Raw genomic sequence first — 19,560 nt, 5'->3', positions numbered from 1 at the left:
CACTCTCTTTGCAACTGAGTTGTATTAAATGATAGACAAAAAAAGCCCTCTGAAGAATTGGTGCTTAATTACAACTTAATTAGCATAATTATGCATGCTAATAGCATCTCAAATGAATAGCAGTTGTCAGGAGGTTGGGACCATCTGTAAGAATGTCGGATTAATACATCATTTTTTATTTCTAACAACGCTGTAACTCTTTCCCTGAAAGTGATTTTCATTAATCAAGTTCATTTTTATTATATAGAAAATTTGGCATTTTTCATTATGGGCCATTATCTGTTTCCCCATGCAGCCCTAATACAATACTAATGAGCCCCCGTGTGGCTGGTCCACACTGACAATGGTGGTACAGGTGTATTATTATAATTGTTACAAACAGCACAGTGTACCTCTGGAGTAGTGGAGTTCTAATCTCACGGCACCCGCGTTTCCACTTGGTACCTCCCCAGGGCCTAGTACAATTTCCAGAGCTTTATGAAAAACATACATGTTTGTGGTTACAAAGAAGCTATTTAAAGAGAAAGCGGCCGCGATTACCTGTGGCCAGGATGCTGTTTTGCTGAGAATCCCTTTTGTGGAAACCGAAAGCTTTGGGGGCAGAGAGGAGGTCTGTGCCTCCACCAGCCCCGCTCTGGGGAGGAGGGAGGCAGCGTCTGTGAGGCCTGGGCGCTCACCGCAGAACGGTTCTGTTCTGTTCTGTTCTGTTCAGCATCACTCATTGCTAAACATGGTCATAAAACTGCAGGGGGGACATGTGTCTTCATGGTTCTTAGCCCCAGGAAGCACCCCAAATGGCAATCTCGAAATCCACATCTGGATCCACACACACGCGCCGCAGCAGGCCCTGTAGGTATCTAGAGAATCGGCCTCGTCTCTGAGCTGCGCTCTACGCTTGCTTGCTTTGAGGGTTACCCTGCCCCGCCCCAGCCCCCAGAGCTCTGCTGGCCCTCCCGCCAGATACACGGCCCCGAGGCTCTTTTTGTTCTGTTACTTTCAGAGGAGCCTCACCCACTGCTGCGCCCACATCCTAGACTGAAGCCCAGGTCTCCTGTTCAGGACGCCCCGTGAAGGGTAGGAGGGCCCTTCGGTGCCCTCCACTCCTTTCCAAGCTCAAGGGGAGCGTCAGCCTCACCTGCGTTGGGCACATGCGACACACAGAAAGCAGCTACTGGCTGCACGGACAAGCTCCGTGGTCCAGAGGTGGATAAAGAGCCCTCTCTTTATCATCACGAGCTACACGGGGCCGGGAGGGTGCCCTATGTGGGGACAGGGGTGTGTGTTTATCCTTTGTGCTGGCAGATGGGGAAATGGGGGGTGCTGGAGAGGGGGTCTCCAGTCTTGGTGTGGTTACAGGGGTTGGGACAGGTGGTGGGTATCTCCCCCACTTAGGATCTTTGGCCAAGGTGAGCCTATCACACACTGCACGTATAGGGAAGCACACTGTGTGCATCACATAGGCTGTGGAGGAGCAGGGATGTGGCGTGCAACATTTGTATACTGAAACAATGACTGTGTGTGTGTGTGTGTGTGTGTGTGTGTGTGTGTGTGTGTGGCTGTGTGTGATTGTAATTTGCTAAGTCTGGCAAGCCAACTCCAGAGCCAGACTGCCTGGCCTTGACTCCTGGTCCTGCTCTTATAAGCTGCGTGACTCTGGGCGGCTTATTGAACCTCTCTGTGCCTTGTCTTTCCCGTGAAATGAAGACAGTGCTACCGACTTTAGAAGGTAGTTGAGAGAATTAAATGACTTTTGTTTAAATTTTTTCAAAATGTTTATTTATTTTGAGAGACACAGAATATGCATGTGTGAGCAGGGGAGGGGCAGAGACAGAGGGAGAGAGAGAGAATCCCAAGTAGGCTCCAGGCTGTCGGTGCAGAGCCCGACATTGGGTTCAGTCCCACAAACTGTGAAATCATGACCTGAGCCAAAACCAAGAGCCAGACACTTCACCGACCGAGCCTACCAGGCATCCCTGAGTGAGTTTTAAAGGTTAAGCATCTAGAACAGTATGTGGCAATAAGCACTCACAAAGTGATACCTATTACCATTGTCTCCTTGGAACCGGGGGCCAATTGGTAGCCTCTCATCTACTTCCAAGTTTATTGTGTTTCTGATAGCCTGTATGTCTCTATCCATAGTGTTAGCCACTGACTGTTTTTAAAACCAAAAGGTTTCACAAGCCCTTGAGGTTCGCTGAAGTTTGCTGAAGTCCCAGGATCAGGTACAAGATGCTATTTGTGGTTTAAACGCAAAACATGAGGGCAGCTGTTGCAGGTGGGAGGGAGGGTTAGGGGGTGGGAAGGGGCAGCGGGATCAGAAGTGGTGCAGAGCAGTGGTTCTGAGCACCAGCTTTGGAGCCGAAGGAATCTGGGTTCCCAAGCTTAATTACTAGCAGCGGGATCTTCCACAGGCTTATTGAGGTGACCTCCTGTGTCCTTATTGGCAAAAGGAGTTATTCATGGTTCCCGCTTCACGGGGCTGCTGGAGAGACCTCTGGAGATAAGTGTAGATTGCTCAGAGCAGTGCCTGCAGTGTGGACAGACACCCCCACCCCTGCCCCCAGCCTAGTGGGAAATAGCCCTGGGCCTAGATTCCTGCTTCACGTCTGGCACTTACCAGCTGTGGGACTCTGAACAAGTTACTCAACCCCTGTGCCTTGGTTTCCTGCTCTGTAACTGGGATGATGGCAGTACGACGGCGCTGGGTGGCGATCAGCTGTGTGATTGTGTACAAAGCTCTTCGGATTGTGCCTGGCACTTCCTTAGTCATCAGCATAAGCTGTTGTGGTTTTCAGCTGCCACGATTCCTTATCTCCGGCAAACTCTCCCCTCGTCGGAGGAGTAAGGCCCGGGTTGTTTGCCAGAGTGAATTCCGGGCAGGGCATCCATACAGAGCTTGCCTGGTTTACAGCAAGCTGCCACTGGGAGATGCACTGTGTCCATGACAGCTCCAATCAGCCCCGAACAAAAGAGCCCCAGGCAGTCCTGCAGACAGCCTTCACTGGGGGCGGGGTGGGGGGGACGCGGCGTTCTTCTGAAGGTCACGGGCAGTCTGCTTTTGTTGTTTTTGTTGTTTATGGAATGGCCTGCTTCTTGCTCGGTATGCACGCGTGCACACGTGCGCGTGCACGCACACGGTGGCCACTGGCCTGGGAGGGTCCAGGTGCGCTGTCCGCTCCTTCTGCACCTATAAGGTCGCCCTGAAGAACATGGGCATGACCTAAGGGAAGACATCTTCGTACACACTCAAGAAGGGAGAGATCTGGTATCTTCCTGTTAAAAGGGTTAAAATCCACCGAAAACTGGGAGACCCTTACTAAGTGGCTGCTCTTCACTCCCTCACCCGTTCATGCACTTATGGGCTCTTTAGCAGACATGTAATGAATTGCTTTCCTCTACATAGGGAGGCGGGTTCGTATGGCAGGACTCAGGCTCGTATGGCGGGACTCAGAGGAGCATGGGGGTTTTGTGGAGGAGACCGACCATCTGAAGACAGGAGGAAGGGCAGGGGGAGGGAGGAAGCAGGCACAAGAAGCCAGGTTGAGGTGGAAACCTGGGCAGCTTTCTACTACAGAGGCGCTGCGATTACCGGGCTGACCTAACATCCCGTCCCTGATTTAAAGATGTCCATCCTGCACAAGCCTGCCATGGGACTTCTGCTCCAGACCTGTGCTGAGACGGTCCTCTCAGCCTCGACTTGAGAAACAGAAGATTAGAAAGAATCAGGATGTTCATTAATAAGAGAATGGTAAATAAATGATTGTATATTTAAACAATGGGATATTATGAACTCATGAAAAAAGAATAAAGTGGATCTCTATACGGTGACATGGAAAGATCTCAAAGCTCTTTTGTTGAGTGAAAAATACCAAAGGCGTTATGAGTTTGGAATGTTCCCCTTGGTGGAAAGAAAAGGAGATATACGCATAGGCATGAAATAAAATATGGTGAATCATGCTTGCATCTAGAGGCAGGGAGGGCCTGGGTTCAGGAGTTTGAAAGAGAATTAACCTCTTTGTATAGGCTATTGTTATATTTTCATTTTTTCCCGTATGTGTGCATGAGTTTTTCAGTCACAGAAAGAGAAGAGCAAAGACAGAAATCTGTTCTCTGCCGGGAGGCACCGAGAAGCCGGTCCAGGAGAGCAGGCTGCATGCCTGGGGGCTGGCGGGGTGGGGGGGGGGGCGCACAGCACATCTACAGTCTTGCCGCCTGAAATAGTCCTTCCAAACCTTTTCTCGAAGATCCTATAACTTGTCAACTGTGGTGGCTGGTAGAGACACCTCACGGCTGGTTTCCCACTATTGTTTTGTCCCACAGGAATGTTGATGGGGCTTCATGCGAATGAGATTTGTACCCATCTGCCTTGGTCCTGGAACTAAAGTAGTTTGGGGCAGAAGAAAGTAGATTTCCTAACAGAGCCCTATCAGTCAGAAGCAAGAAGCATCCCTTCTTAAGATGCACAGTTCCCAGTCAGCTCGCACGAGTCATCATCCTTTGTTGTGTTATCACCCCTCTGAGACTGGATCCAGGGAGTGTTGGACTTAACTCTTCGGAATCGCTGGAGAAAGCCCGAGCTTCTGCTCCAGCTGGGTCAACATGCATGCAGTTTGGGGTGAGTCCCCTCCACTCCCCGGCCTTAAGTTCCTTATTGGTGAAAGGGAGGGTTGCCTCCAGTCACTGCCGGGACCCTTCAGTGCTCATATCCTGAGGTTTTATGAAACTTCATGAGAAACAGATTCCTCTGGCCTGTGGACACCAAGGTCATACTGCTGACACTTGCTGGTTGTATCTGCCTACACCAGTTTTGGGCTTAAATAGGAGGCTAATTAAAAAAAAAAAAAAAAGAAAACCCATAGCCCTGAGTTTAAATAGCTACTTCATGTTTCCTGCCTCCCTACTGTTTGGTGGTTGGTCTGGAACTGGAGTTTATGACCAGTGGATATATTTGCTCTAGAGACCCTGCCTGTGGTGGAAAGGGACTGGCCCTAAGTCGTGCAGAGAAGCGTCCATGCCTTCCACTTGTCCCACATGCTCTCTGGCCCCTGTCACCGGGCCTCCCGAGGGTCATGACCTTCCAGTTCTGAAGCCAGGATGTTTTCTAGCTGGTGTCTCCGAACTCTATATGATGTTACTTAAAAAAAAAAAAAGAAATAAATAAAGAAAAGAAAAATTCTTTAAAATGCTTAGAGAGTGGGAGTGGGTTTGCATAGAGGAGTGGCGGCTGCTATTCATTAGAATTCCTATAGAGTAATCAAATCTTTTCATTCCGAAGGGTGTTATTGCCTGGGAATTAATATTAGATCTGATTTTGAAATAAGCCTAATGATGATGACTTTTGGGAGGGTATATATATTTTTTTGCTATATTTGCATAAAGTCCTTTTCTCAGCTTGGCATATGGAAGTTAAAAATAGGAGTTCTGCCCTTAAAATGCTTGTTGGCATGTTATCCAGAAAGAAAAGGTAATTGCTTGCAGGGACCATGGTTAGGGAGGCTAACTTAGTGTCCTCTGAAACGTTGCTCTTGAAATTAAATGGCCTTCTAGGCACAGAAAGCTTATGGGCCAGTCAGGGCTGGGAAGGCTCAGAAGCCCTGGCTGTCTAGAGCCTCTGGGGCTTTTTATTTATTTTTAAATGCTTATTTATTTATTTTGAGAGAGAGTGAGAGAGCTGTGGAGGGCCAGAGAGAGAGGGAGAGAGAGAGAATCCCAAACAAGCTCCGTGCTGTCAGTGCAGAGCCCAATGTGGGCTGCCTGAGCTCAAACTCACGAATGTGAGGTGGTGACCCGAGCTGAAATCAAGAGTCAGGTGCTTAACCTACTGAGCCACCCAGGTGCCCCCTCTGGGGCTTCCCTAGAGGCCGAGGCAGGATGTGTTAGAGAGACAAGCTTGGTATACGTACATTTCCTAGGCCTTTCTGTCTTGTCTCCTGAGCCACAGCACCACCTCTGTTACGTTCTGATTCCCCTTCGCTGTGCACAGAATGAAGTTAGTGCATGCACACTATGGTGTTTTGTCTTGTATTTGTTACCTATTGCCGTATAACAAATTACCCCAGAATATAGTGATCTAAGGTAAAAAACATAGATTATCTGAGTTTCTGTGAGTCGGCAATTTGGGAGCGTCTTAACTAGGTTGTTCTGGCTCAGGGTCTCTTCTGACCCTCATTTTCTTCCCTTTTTCTCTGTACACAATTTTCTGTCTGCTTGCAATGCTTTCCCTTAACCTTCTCTTACCAGGTGGCAAACTCCTATACATCTTACAAAACCCAGATTAAATAATCCATCCTCTCTTTTTTCCACTCACACTGACTAGAAATTGGCTTCTACCTCTAGGCTTCCGTGGCCATTTGGGCATCCTTCTATCAAAATGAGATCCTCTGGAGGCGCCTGGGTGGCTCAGTCGGTTAAGCGTCGTCTCTGAATTTCGGTTCAGGTCATGGTCTCACGGTGTGTGAGTTTGAGTCCCACGTCGGTCTCTGAGCTGACAGCATGGAGGCTTGCTTGGGATTCTCTCTCTCCCTCTCTCTCCGGCCCTCCACTGCTGGCTCTCCTTCTGTATCTCTCAAAGTAAATAAATAAGCTTAATTGTTTTCCCAAATAAATGAATGAAATGAGAGCCTCTGGTTTTTTAATGTGTGTCTACAAGATGTATAGACCCTGCGACGTTCAGTATGATAGACAGTATCCACATGTGACTATTTAAATATGAATTTAAATGAATGGGAATCCAAATAATAGATTGAGTTCCTCAGTCACATGAGCCATGTTTCAAGTGCCAGCTGGGCACACCGGGCTGGTGGCTGTGGTGTTGGCCTTTGATGGCCTCTCGCATCGTTGTAGATAGTTCTTTGGGAAGCATAGGCTCGTGTGGTATCTCTTTCAACTCTGGGATCCTGGCCTATTCATCCAAAATGCAGTTTTGTTTTTGTTTTTTGTTTTAAAGCAGCAAGTATTTGACCTGTTCGCTTTTGTATTTCCCGTGTCTGGCATAGTGTTTGGTTGAACAAACTGGGGAAGTGGTTTCTGGAGCGTCTCAGAGATGCATTTGACCTATATGAGTTTCCACTCCACACCAAACACTGAATAGCTTGTCACCGGGGCTGAATGTAAAAGGGGTGAGGGGGGAGACTGGCTCAATGTCTATTACAACACCCTTCTCGAATGTCACCTTCCAGCTAGATGTGGCAATTGGATGCAGTGGCTATTGGGAGATGCAGGGATATGTCTGCTGTGGAGTTCTTGGGAGTTCTTTTGCTTTCCCAGTACTGTTGTTGTCACAATGACCTTCAAGGCCAGATGATGAGGTATCACTCTTTTTCATCTCTACTGGAGTACAGGTATGATGGGTGGGGCTGCAGCAGCCATTTTGTGGCCATGAGCTGACGAAGGAGCCCCTTAAAATGACAGAGCCAAGGATAGGGACGGGTGGAGCATGATGCTATCAGTCTCTGCACCAGCACTGGACCATGGTTCTCCAAGTTTCTTTTTGTGTGAGGAAAAAGCACACCCTTGGTTTTGCAGATACTGTGGCTGGATCTTTATATTCCTCGCAGCTGAATGAAACCCTAGTGAACACAGATGGAATGTGTAGAAACTCCGATCCCTTCTAATTAAAGGTAAGGGGGATTCTTCTGCAAAACCTAGCGCTTAGGACCTACGGCCACTTCAGAACACAGCAGCTGAAGGTAACATTTCTTACCCAACTGTCAAATAAAAGATTGGAGACTGGGCTCACTGGGAGCACTGGAACAGAGTCCTCCCCAGGTTTGAGGAGCGTGGTGCTGTACTTGGTTGCTCCACTCTCAAAGTCTTCCAGGAGCATTCAGGAGGTGGTGTTGCTGGGGCTGTTTCCCGCAGAGTGCCCCAGAGGCCCTGTACCCATGCTGATTGTTGGCACCTGTGAAACACACTGTCAACTGAGGGCCAAGCCAGCTCTGGACACTGGGTAGTCTTCTCTAGTCCTAACCTGCTGCAGAGCCTAGAATTGAGCAGAGAAGGGTCTGGAATGACTTTGGAGTCTTTCATTTTATACATTTCTCATATTACACTTAAAAAAAAATTTCCAATCTTTATTTTTGAGACAGAGAGAGAGAGAGAGAGAGAGAGAGACAGAGTGTGAGCGGGGGAGGAACAGAGAGAGAGGGAGACACAGAATCCAAAGCAGGCTCTGGACTCCGAGCTGTCAGCACAGAGCCTGACGCGGGGCTCGAACTCACAGACCAGAAATCACCACCTGGGCTGAAGTTTGAAGTTGGCTGACTTCAACTGACTGAGCCACCCAGGCCCCCCACTCGTATTACACTTTTGACTTCAAGCAGGTCGGAGAAAATCTTTGCTCTGGGGAAACACAGTGAAGTCTGTGGACAGGTGAGGATTCCAAATCTAACGTTGCTTTTACCTCACCCAGATCACCTGTGTGTCACGTTTGACTGTGTCGGTTAAGTACTTCAGTACTTTGAAGGAATGCCCCGCGTGTCCTTATCCACCAGGGGAGTCAAGACACTTGTTGAGGCTGCTGGAAAGAGCAAACTTAGCTGTAACTGACGAACCCTCTTTTTAGCATTCTTAGCCACAGACTTGTGTTTGCAAGGCTTCGAACCTCTAATTGGCACATAACATCAGACTGACAGCAAGCTAGATTTCAATCAACATACTCATGATTTGCCAGTATTTTGAACAATAAATTGCTAGCTAATAAATTTCCTGTAGCTTCCTTTGTAAATGCCAGCTAAAGGCCTAAACATTCCATGTAGATTTAATTACACATTTAGTGTTCCTGTAATTTTGAATTAATTACATGCCAAACAGATTTATGTTCTATGTACTTAATAAACCTCAGTAAGTGCCCTTTTAGCAATCAATTGGTATTTAGGACCCAGTTTGTTTTTTAAAAATAATGGTTCACGTTGCTGGGTCTTGTTGTTCCTTCCATATGCTTGGGTGTTGATAGAATTAGAGGCACCAGATGTTGATGCCGAAGTGAAAACAGAGTCACTGGCTGATAGCGGGGTTCGGGGGTACGAGGTGAGGGAGGGGATGAGCTCATACTTGGACTTCAGAGAGCCACATGGACTTCATCTGCGGGTTGGGGCTTTGGCGTCTCTCGGGCCGTGGTGCGGTGGAGGGCAGATGCTGCTCTGTGGGGGTAGAGGTGAGTTGCCGGGGGGTGCTGCGTCCTTGCGGCTTCCAGGTGGTTGGCGCACCAACGGTCACCCGAAAATTTTATTCAATTTTTTTCATAAGGTGTTGCTTCTTACTGTGTTTTTTTTTTCTCAGCACATTCTTATGGGATGGCTTGATTTTATTTATCGAAAGTTTACTCCATGCCCGGCACTGTGCTGAGTATTTATTGCCCTGTTTTGATGATTTTTGATTTCTCATTGCAGCCCTCTGTGGTGGAGACACAGGTGGGGGTACCCATTTGCATTTAACAGATGAGGAAACTGAGGCCCAGAGAAGCAGAGTCACTTGCTGAGGTGACAGCATGAGTCACGTAGTGGGAATTCAGACTTGGGGGAAGGCACAGATGTCTGGTATTTTTAGCTGGATTTTTATTTTGAGTCTTTGTTTTTAACCTCCTGTCGTAGTCTGCGGGCCAGGTGGCTTAAATAATAGACCTTTATTTCTTGCAGTTCTGCAGGCTGGAAGTCAGAGATCAGGGTACCAGGCATGGCTGGGTTCTGTTGAGAACCCTCTTGCGGGCTTACAGGCGGCCACCTTCCAGCCATCCGTGCACTCGCGTGGTGGAGAGAGAGAACAAGCCCCCTGGTGTCTCTTTTTATAAGAGCACTAATCCCACCAGGGAGTTGCACCTCAAGGCCTCCTCTAAACCCAGTCACCTCCTGAAGGCCTCATCGCCAAATGCCATCACCCTGGCGGGTAGGGCTTCGACATAAGAGTTCGGGAGTGGTGGTGATCACAGCTCCGTCCGTAGCCCCTCCTGAAATGGCTGATGGTAAGTCGGATGGGAGGAAGAATCCAGAGTCCATGACCTCTGGAATCTCTCAGGTTTGCCTGATCTCCTAGCAGACATTTCACTCTGTGCTGCAGAGACACTTCTCAGCGAGGAAATAGCCGCCACATTTCGTGAGAGCCTTCAGCAGAAACCGTCCTTGAGAGCAGAACTGGAGGAGGCAGACTCTGCCCTGTGTCGCCAAGATAAAAGTGGATCCGCAGGGGGATGCAGAGGCAGGTCCGGTGACGAGAGGAGGGCAGCAGTGAAATGAAAAAGCAGCTCCTGGGGGCGGGATTGGAATTCGACATGAAACAGAGTGGCAGAAGGTTCTCTCTGTGCAGAGCCAACGTCTGATTTCCCTGGTTGTTAGAGGTCAGGGAGGCCGGTTTACAAGTGCGGGATGAGGGATGCTGCGAGATCACTAAACGGGTTTTGTTTTGCTGTGCCCACCTGCTTTCCATCCCATGCTCTGCCTCCTGCTGAAGGATGCATGAGTGCAGGAGCGGCTCCCTCCTCTGACCACCCCACCCCTCTGATGGGACCGCTGAGCTATGTTAAGGACAGGGAGAAACTTGCCGTTTTGCCTGTGTTCTCTCCTTATCCGGAAACGTCCCCAGGCCTGTGAAATTAAGCAGTAACATAGCATGCGGCCGTCATTATTGCTAGGTAATTGACTACGTATCCCGAGTGAAACAAAGGTGGTTACAGAACGGTGAAGTCAATTATCATTTATTAATGGTGGTTACAGAGCATAGCAGAGCAATTTATAAATTGAATTTTTAAATTGAATAGCTTTCTATTTATATTTTTAGAGGTAGGAGGCAGATGTATGGGATAAAGCATGTGACCTTTAGCTGGTGGCAGGGTGCATATGTTTTTGGAGATTCTTTTTAAATGAAGTCTTTATTAGGTCGCCTTTGTGATGCATCTTGTTCCCTTAAATGAAAGCTGTTAAATGTGCTAATTCTCTCCAATCTGATTTGGGTGAATGGATACGGCAACTATTATGTGTCTGTATGTGGGCTGTGATGTGTATTTTATCCACACGCATATGCGTGCCTTTAAACATCAAAAGAGTACATGTAGATACACGAAAAGAGGTGTAAGATAAAGTCAGGGGAAGGTTGGAGCTAACCTCATGAGACTTTTTCATCAGTAGATGTGCCATTTTAACTGGTCCTGAAATGGAAAGACAGATTGCCAAAAAATCAGGGAAGAGATCACCAGTATCAGAGCTTTCACCGGAGGGTGGTTTAGGCTTTGCTGTCTTTTGAAGACGTTTTTATCTTTAATGAAAGAATGCTTAACTTGACAGCACTGATTGGCTACAATCACATAATTTATGGCGGGCTGAATGAGTGTCTCCAATTTTTTAGGATTAAAAAGCTCCTTTCTCACACTTAGAATGAATAAGTCGGCTAATACGGCACCATCTGTGAGCTCAAAAACATTTTGGCTCTTCCCATTCGTTCGTGTTGTGGGCACACACCTCCGCGGTTGTGAGAGATCTTATTTCGTCCGTGATTTCATCGCTCACGAGACTCTCGTTGGTTTATATCCCAAGTCACACTTTCACCTACGTGGTACCTCGCGGTCTGAGCCAGAAGTGAAGGTCACCTCCAGGGGTACTGTCCAAAGGCCTTGTATTGCTGGTGTTGTTTTGTTTTTACTACCATGTGACCGAGCTGGTTCTCACTCAACCTGCTACGCTCCGCAGAACTGCTCGAAAGACACAGAGCTGAGCGCCAGTGTCTCCTTTCACCCGCTCGAGTGGCTATTCGCGGCTATTTGTTGGCCGCACAAACCACTCTGCTTTTCACCCCCTTCTTCAAACACGCTTTCTTTACCCCTGATGTTTGGGCCCCGGGAACGTCCGATGTTTTATACAGATGTTGCCTCGTGCATGATGAATACAATGTGCGATGGCACAGCTGGAATATTCCCTCGGAGCCTCTGCCCGGCGCAGATCCCCTCCCGTCAGCTCCTCCTCTCTGCTATGAAATCAGCATCGCGCCCTTCCCTTCTGTGTTTCCATTAATTTTTCCTTCAGCACATCTGACTTCGATTGCAGGGTCTCTGGGTAGAGCCCTGATTAGCTTTTCTTTTGGAGTCGGTCCTCGTGTTGCTTACAGAACGAGTGCAAATCATGAAAACGGTCCTAAACAAAATCCACTAGCTGGAAATAGTGTGGGGAGGGACTGTTGCGGCAGGGTGATGCATATTTGAAAACTCGCTGAGTTGGATGCCGTTTGCCAGAGATTCTACATAAACAGTGGTGATTGTCAGGGCTTATCTTTCTTGCAGTATTTATTTCTGCTGAGAACTATTGAGCAGGCCCTATCTGGAAGATTCCGTCTCTCTCCTAAAAACAAAACAAAACAAAACAAAACAAAAAAAAACCAGAGAGAAAACCTATCATCCCTCTGAGGCATCCCACTTCTAACTTCCCAGCCCACTCAGCATTGACTTGGAATTTTTGGCCCCAAGCGAAGCTTTTGTGCCTTTTTACATAATGGCTGGGCCCCTCCACGCAGGGATGGGTCAAGTGACAATTTTCTGCATTGTGTCCCTGTTGCCTGACTGGGTCAACAGTACATCCCGAGACTAGGAAAAATAGCTGTGGATAAAAACAAAACCGTCATTTAAAAATCCCCACACAGTCGCCCCACCCGCCGTGGATGGGCTGACATTTGGGGGCCAGCGGCCAAGACGTGGAAGGGCAGTGCGAGGGCGCACTCCGCCAGCCAGCATCATCGAGGCAGAGGGAAACAGATCCTCCTCCCCCACTCTTCTCCATTCCAGCCAAACTTCCTGCTTGGGTTATAAATATTTAAAGCAACAGTCAACAAAGTTTAAAGACGGGAGTTAGGAAACCCAATCCCGTCTGCAGTGCCTTCTGTGTCCTATGGCCTGCTGTGTCTATCCTTCAGAGTAAGGTCAATGGCACATAGCTCAGAGGAGTCTGATGTGGACCTTCTGAGCGGGCGCTTCTCTTAAGGAAAGTCATCAGCCCTAGTGAGTGGCACAGACCTTTCATCTTAGGATTCTCATTCTGCTGAATGTCAGATGTGGACCAGTTTGCCAGAAATAAAAATTTTGAAGTGGATTGCTCTTACAGATCCTCGCTTTGAATACCTTCAGTTCGACAAGCATGTTATGCGCTCTCTGCTGGATTTCAGGGATGCAGAACTTAAAGGACACAGATCCTCCCCCTTAAGAACTCACATTTATAGTACAAAGTGATACATGCTCAAACATGGGGCATTGGGAGGCTTACCAAGATATATGCAGGCTGCCCAGGGGGCTTAAATGACAGATTCCTTCCTTCACCCAGCAGGTGCAAGCGCTCACTTCGTGCTAGGCGCTGGGCTGGCCTCCAAGGAATCAAGGATGAAGCAAGGCTGAGAGCAGGGAGAAGCCTCCACTGAAGGGGCGGACTTTGTTGGATCTTGAAGGGTGAATAGGGGTTTTCTAGATAAAAAAGTAGGCGAGGCTTGAGGAGAGGACGTTCCTGGCAGAGGGAAGTCAAGGGCAAAGGTATGCAAGTGGCCGGCACGACCAAGGAGTAGGCAGAAACCCCATGAGGAGTTTCCTCGGGTACACGGGTACTTGACAGGCAAGGACCTTGTAGACCAAGGCGATTACTTTGGATCCTAATTAAGCTGGAGACTCTGGTTCCAGGGCCATGCCGCTCAGAGAACGAGGTACATTTGAAAACATTGTCCCACCTGGAGGGAAGCTCTTTTTCTAATTCTCGCAAATATCTGGCATATCCTTATCTATCCTGTGCAGACATTGAATTCTGATGCATCCTTTACCCAAGGGGCAGAGCTCCCTGTTGGGTGAGAGGGAGGCAACTTCTTCCCATCTTGCCTCGGCTTTGGAACACACTTTGCCATACCTGCCTGTCTGGACAAGCAGTGCAAGGCTTCTTCTGGTGGAGCGATGTGGGCTGCACCCTGCAGGAGCAAGGCCTGGTGTGCAAAAGCCCGGGTGTGCTCCTCCTCTGGCTTAGCAAGAATGGGTGCAAATGCAAGTCATTACACTGGAGAGGTCTTCTTTGGGACAGTATCGGCGAGGGGCAAATTTAACAATCGCGGGGTAAACCCTGACCCAGAGGTCAGTTTCTAGCCGACGTGGGTCTCCTGCTTTCCTGAATAGAGCTGTCTTCCTAATAGGGGGGCAACCCAAGCCTTAGTTTTAAAAGACCATCTTTTCAACTGCAGCCAAACTTTAGTTGAATAGCATTAAACAGTTTTGATGAATTACCATGCAATTGCTTTAGAAAATAATCTTAAAAAAATTTTTTTTTAATGTTTATTTTTGAAAGAGAGAGGGACAGAATGTGAGCAGGGGGGAGGGCGGAGAGAGAGGGAGACATAGAATCTGAAGCAGGTTCCAGGCTCTGAGCTGTCAGCACAGAGCCCAATGTGGGGCTCGAACTCACAGACTGTGAGATCATGACCTGAGCTGAAGTCGGACGCTCAACCGACTGAGCCACCCACACGCTCCGAAAATAATCTTTTTGTATAGTACTCTTTCTTCAGTGGAAAATTTATCATTCTTTACTCTGTCTAAATAAAACATTTTAGTTTACGGAGCACTCTCATATATGTATTCTTCACAGGACCTTCCTGATGGCCAGGGGCAGATTCTTAAGCCCATTACACACGGGTGAGAAGACACAAAGTCAGAGAGATCTGGGACTTAGGGGGGCACGGGACTGATTTTGGCCAGCATGGTTCCCCAGGAGGTGTGGGATGGCTCTCAGGGTCTGTACGAGGCCCCCTGGGGATTTGAACCCTGATCTCAAATCCTGATGCAAAATTTGATTGGATGCCTTGCCCGGAGGTTGTGGGCCTAAAAGGGCTTCATCTGATACTAAGGAGCTGTGGCTTCGAAGGACTCATTTGTATGTTGAAGCGAGTATGTGATTTGGGTCCCAGACGCTCTGAGATGGCTCTGTGAGGACACTCACAGTAGGACACAGCACTGCCTTCTGTCCTACAGCGTGGCATGTGGGGCCAGCCCCCTGGCTCGACAGTGGTCCCTGGTGGTGGTAAAGGACTCACAGTCACTCGAGAGTAATCAGTTGGGGACCTTGCTGTTCGGTGATCAAATGGCAGAGTTAAGGGTGTTGCTGTAAGTTAGTTTTATCCTTTGACGTCACCTGTAGTAACTCTGAATGGCCTGAAAGAGGCTCCTGGAGACTTCGGAAGTTGACTGTTTTGGTCCCCGGCAGTATTATATTCATCTCGAGCATCAGTCCTCTCCTCTTTGCCCATACAGAGAGAAGTGCTCTGAAATCCTCCTTTTGCCTCTTAATCACATCTGCCTGTGACTTGTTTTTGAGCTCTTCCCTGTCTGTGGCCTCATTTTTTGTTCTCACGTTCTCACCCAGAGTTTCAGTTCCCCGATCATCCTTCTGAAGTGCTGTGTCGGGGGTTCGCAATGGCTGGGCTGCGGACTTGGAACCCCGAGAAGATGAGCTCTCGACAGTTGCATTCAGTCCTGCTGGATCTGTGAGGTCTGAGGCTGAGTCAGTGTGCGTGTTCATTCCATTTTCCACAGGGCCTGTCACTTCTGGGCCTGCTGTGACTCTGCTCACGATGGAGGAGTGGCAAGGGGGCCTGGATGGTACCTCCCTTCTGAGATAGTTCCAGAGGATGCAGTGTGAGGCTGAGGAAATGTGTGTGTGTGTGTGTGTGTGTGTGTGTGTGTGTGTGTGTCTTCTCACCTCTATCCATGCATATATAGTTGCTGGTATGATACAAATTCTGGAAGCTTTTGTAAAGCTGGATCCCTTACAGATTCCCATTACCAGTTTGGACCTAAAGTGGTAATAGTTTTATTAGAAAGTGAGGAGACTTGAATCCACGCAGTAATACATTTCTGTAGGAAAGCAGCTCCAAAGGAAACATTTCCCTTAATCCAGGAACCACGAATATCTGGCCTTCCCTGGGTATGTTCCACAAGAATGAAAACTGTTCCCCACACCTCTGCTGGGTGACAGCTGGCGTGGGAAGACGGGGCGAGGTGAGGGGGCTACGCCTTGAGAAGGCTTTCGCGGGAAACAAGATGTGGTTCTCAAGCTGAGAGCCTCTCCGAAGCGACTCACTTGTTCACAGAGTAAGATGAGTGGTCCGGCGTGTGTGTGTGTGGGAGGGGGACTGAGGCTTCTTTCCTGGGCACTGTGCTTCCTTGGCCACAGTCCCTGCTAACCTCAGACTTAATGCCCGGAGGAGAATAATTAGACTGTCTTTGGAGTTGTCTTTTGTTTCTTTAAGAAGAGCGCGCGGGTGATAGGCAAGTTCGGAAAGTGTTACGGCTTAGTGGGCTTTGGTGACAGTGACTGGGTCAAGCCCTAGTCTCATCTCCTTGGGCGTGTGATTTCATCTCTCATGCCTCAGTTTCCTCTGCCTGCGCAGCGGGAAGAACATTACCTGCCTGTGACAGGCTGAAAAGATACGCGTGTCCCGATCCCCGGAACCTGCAAGTTTTAGCTTCAGTGGGAAAAGGGACTTTGTGGGTACGATTAAAGTTCAGGATCTTGAGAGGGGAAGATGATCCTGGATAATCCAGGTGGGCTCTTAGTGCTATCACAAGGATCCTCACAGAGGGAGGCAGAAGCACATTTCACAGACACACAGAGGAGGAGACACAGAGGACGGAGATGAATACAGAGAGGGATTTAAATATGCTGGCCTTGGAAACTGGAATGATGGGGCCGCAAGCCAAGGGATGGCAGCAGCCAGTGGAAGCTGGGAGAGGCAAGGAAGGGATTCTGCCCCAGAGCTTCCAGAAAGAAGCAGCCTTTCTGGCACCTTGATTTTAGCCAGCGACACCGACTTTGGACTTCGGTTTCCAGAGCTCTGAGAGACTAAATTTCCATTGTTCACAGAAACTTGTGGTGATTCATTCCAGCGGCCTCATGAAGGAAGTACACACCCTCATGGTGTTATTGAGAGGATTAAATACGATAATGCGTGTAACACATTTTGCAGAGTCTTTGGTGTTAACAGAGCAAGTTCTCAGTAAGTATTATTTTGAAGCTGGTAGGAAGGGTTACATACGACAATGAAAACTGGTCGAGGGGGTCAAAAGAGTGGGTCACTGTCCCTTGCAAGCTGAGTTTCTGTTTTTCTCCCAGCCGACAAAGTCCTGCCCCAGTCTCCTCCCCCGAGTTGTGAGGATCAAATGAGTTAATGAACGTGAAAGCACTGTGCACGTCACCCACGTAAACTGTTAAGCTGTGGTTACAAAGACCGGGACCAAGCTGAAGCAGTGTGGCCGAGGGCTGGGTGGGAGCTTTGTTCCTTTGGCCCTGTGAGGTGAGGTCACCTCTTTCAGCTTTTGTTCCTGCCTCTCTGAGCTCATTTGCTGCTTTGCCCCCTAATCCTGGCCCCCTTCTGCCCCGAGTGGAGCTTCAGATGACAAAACTCCCAACAGTCCCAGCCAGCCGTGAGCCTCCCCTGGGGCGTATTTCTTCTTCTTTCCGTTTTTTAGGGGCGCAAACAAAAATAAAAACAAAACCCAAAACACACTGATCCTGAAAGTGATTTGCAATGCCCACCATAAAGATGAAGTCAACGGATTCCAATTTAACTTTACTAAGGCTTTGAGATGTTTTCAATGTATTTTTCAGGCCAGAGACCCATGAAACCCAGGAAAGGGTGTCAACTTAGATGGGAACAAGTCAACCTTTGTCAAATGCTTCCAAGTGGTGAATTCATCTGTAAAGATACCCAGCCTCCCAGGAAATGTGCTGTTTTAGCCTGAATAGGCAAAAGACAACACACAGGGTGAAAACAAGCCATTTCTGGCCTTGATTTGCTTTGTCTTTTAATGATTATTTCCAGAAAATCTTCATACTCCCCTAAGATGGTCAAAGGTGTATGTCGTGAAGACAGCCTGTTTGCTGAAGGATGTGGCAGATTCCTCCAGTTCATTGACTCCAATCTTGTCACCCACTGGAAAATGAAGGACCCGTTCACATGCCTTCATTCATTTAGCAAAAATGTTTTGAAAACCTACTGTGTTCCAGGCATGGTGCTAGGCACTGGAGAAACAGGGCTGAACACAGTGCACGTGGGTTATCTGGAGTTTGATTGTGAGTGAGAATGACAACATTAACCACACGGCAACACAACACTGACAAGTTGCACCTGTGCTACAAAGGGCACCGAGTACTAAGAGTGTTTCCGATGGAGATTTCTCTGGCAGAGACAGTGAGAGCTCAGTTCAGGAGACATCCAGGCATCAGCTGAACCAAAGGAAGGGGAACACATTAGATTCAGAGACCATAGTGTGTGCAGAGGCCCAAAAGTGGGAAACAATATGGCATGTAGGAGGAAGCCAGTGTGATAGAAGCAAGGAAAGAGAAGAGTTTGGGGTGAGGCTGAAGGCGTAATGGGGGCCAAAATGGAGGTCTCGTTGGCCACTATAGGGTTACACCGTATTTGGGGAACATTACCTCCCCAGTCACCCTCTCCTGGTGGTGCACTGGTATGGACCTTCGCCAGTGGGCTCCCCAGGCCCGTTCAGTTCCCGTGCCAGCCTTGCCAAGGTAGGACCATTAGAAAGTTGAGCCACCCCGTAGCTCGTAGTGGAAGCCAGCTCAATACCAGCCTGGAACGCAGAGTCTGGAGAGCGTGCTCTCAAGCCCGTTCTAGGTCTCCATTTGGCCCAGCTCATGCATAAGGGTTTGCCTCCGCTTCCCTGTAGGTGTAGGTCTCTATTCTGTACTCAGCAAGGCTCGCTCTGGCCTCGAACTCCCCTCTGCCTCTAGTTTGTTCACTTACTCGACACGTAGCCTGTGCCAGGTACTGGGCTAGGCCCCGGGGATGCCGTGCCGGAGTGCGCCTCTTGCTCTAGAGAAGCTTCAGGTCCAGCGTGTGGGGGCAGGCAATAGCTTGGAGCCCCTGCAAGCAGCAGTCACCTTCCCTTTTGCCCTTTGCACGGACCTCCTGCTGTCCCCCTCCGCGGACTGCCACCACCTGCCTTCACTAATCACGGGAGCTTGTAGTGGACTGCTGTAGTCCTCCCCGTCACGGGCCACGGTTCCTTCCCACTCTGGTCCCAGCGCCACCCCCTGGCATCTTGGCCGCCTGGCCGCAGCTTCAGGCCCGACTGGAGACACCAAAAGTATCTTGCGGGGATCTGCGACCCTGCGCCGTGACTCCAGGTGCCCAGAAAGGCCGTCTTCCTTGTTATTTCCCTGCGGGCACGGGTCCTCTGAACGCAGCGTAAGTGCCTTCGAACGGCGGCATATTCCCGCTTGCCAGCAGTTAATGAACTGTTACTGGGGATGGTTAATGCCCTGTGAAATCAGTCATTAATTGTAGAAACAACTGATTTCAGAGAGATTGTGGCAATTATGAACCGTTTAAGATGGCAGAGGCATAAGAAAACAAACTGCCATGTTGCCCGTTCGTCATGAGGGAAAGAGTCTGCAACCTGACTTTGAAGTTGCCTCACAGGGAGTGGTCAAGGGCCACCGAGCGTCCTGCCACCACACTCTTAAAGCCCTGGCGACAAAAACAAGAAAGTTAGCAACCGCGTTCCTTTGGGAGAGAAAGTACACCTGCAGAAGGCCGGCTGAA

The 19,560-nt window shown here is 48.9% G+C and overlaps 2 long non-coding RNA genes across 6 annotated transcripts in view; both read left to right on the top strand.

The window, feature by feature from the left end:
- LOC102900985 overlaps nt 1-19,560 on the top strand; it is an 807,705-nt gene that overhangs the window by 118,042 nt on the left and 670,103 nt on the right. The gene's annotated exons all lie outside the window — the stretch shown is intronic.
- Nucleotides 4,201-19,538, top strand: LOC123382247. The gene is made up of 5 exons (XR_006590337.1): nt 4,201-4,615; nt 7,179-7,307; nt 7,525-7,619; nt 16,860-16,992; nt 17,604-19,538. It is a non-coding gene; the product is annotated as an uncharacterized LOC123382247 (long non-coding RNA).

The sequence above is a fragment of the Felis catus genome, chromosome E2 (genome assembly GCF_018350175.1).
Source record: "Felis catus isolate Fca126 chromosome E2, F.catus_Fca126_mat1.0, whole genome shotgun sequence".
Lineage (NCBI taxonomy): Eukaryota > Metazoa > Chordata > Mammalia > Carnivora > Felidae > Felis > Felis catus.
The sequence above is the reverse complement of the archived record's forward strand: the minus strand, read 5'-3'. Positions and strand labels throughout refer to the sequence as shown.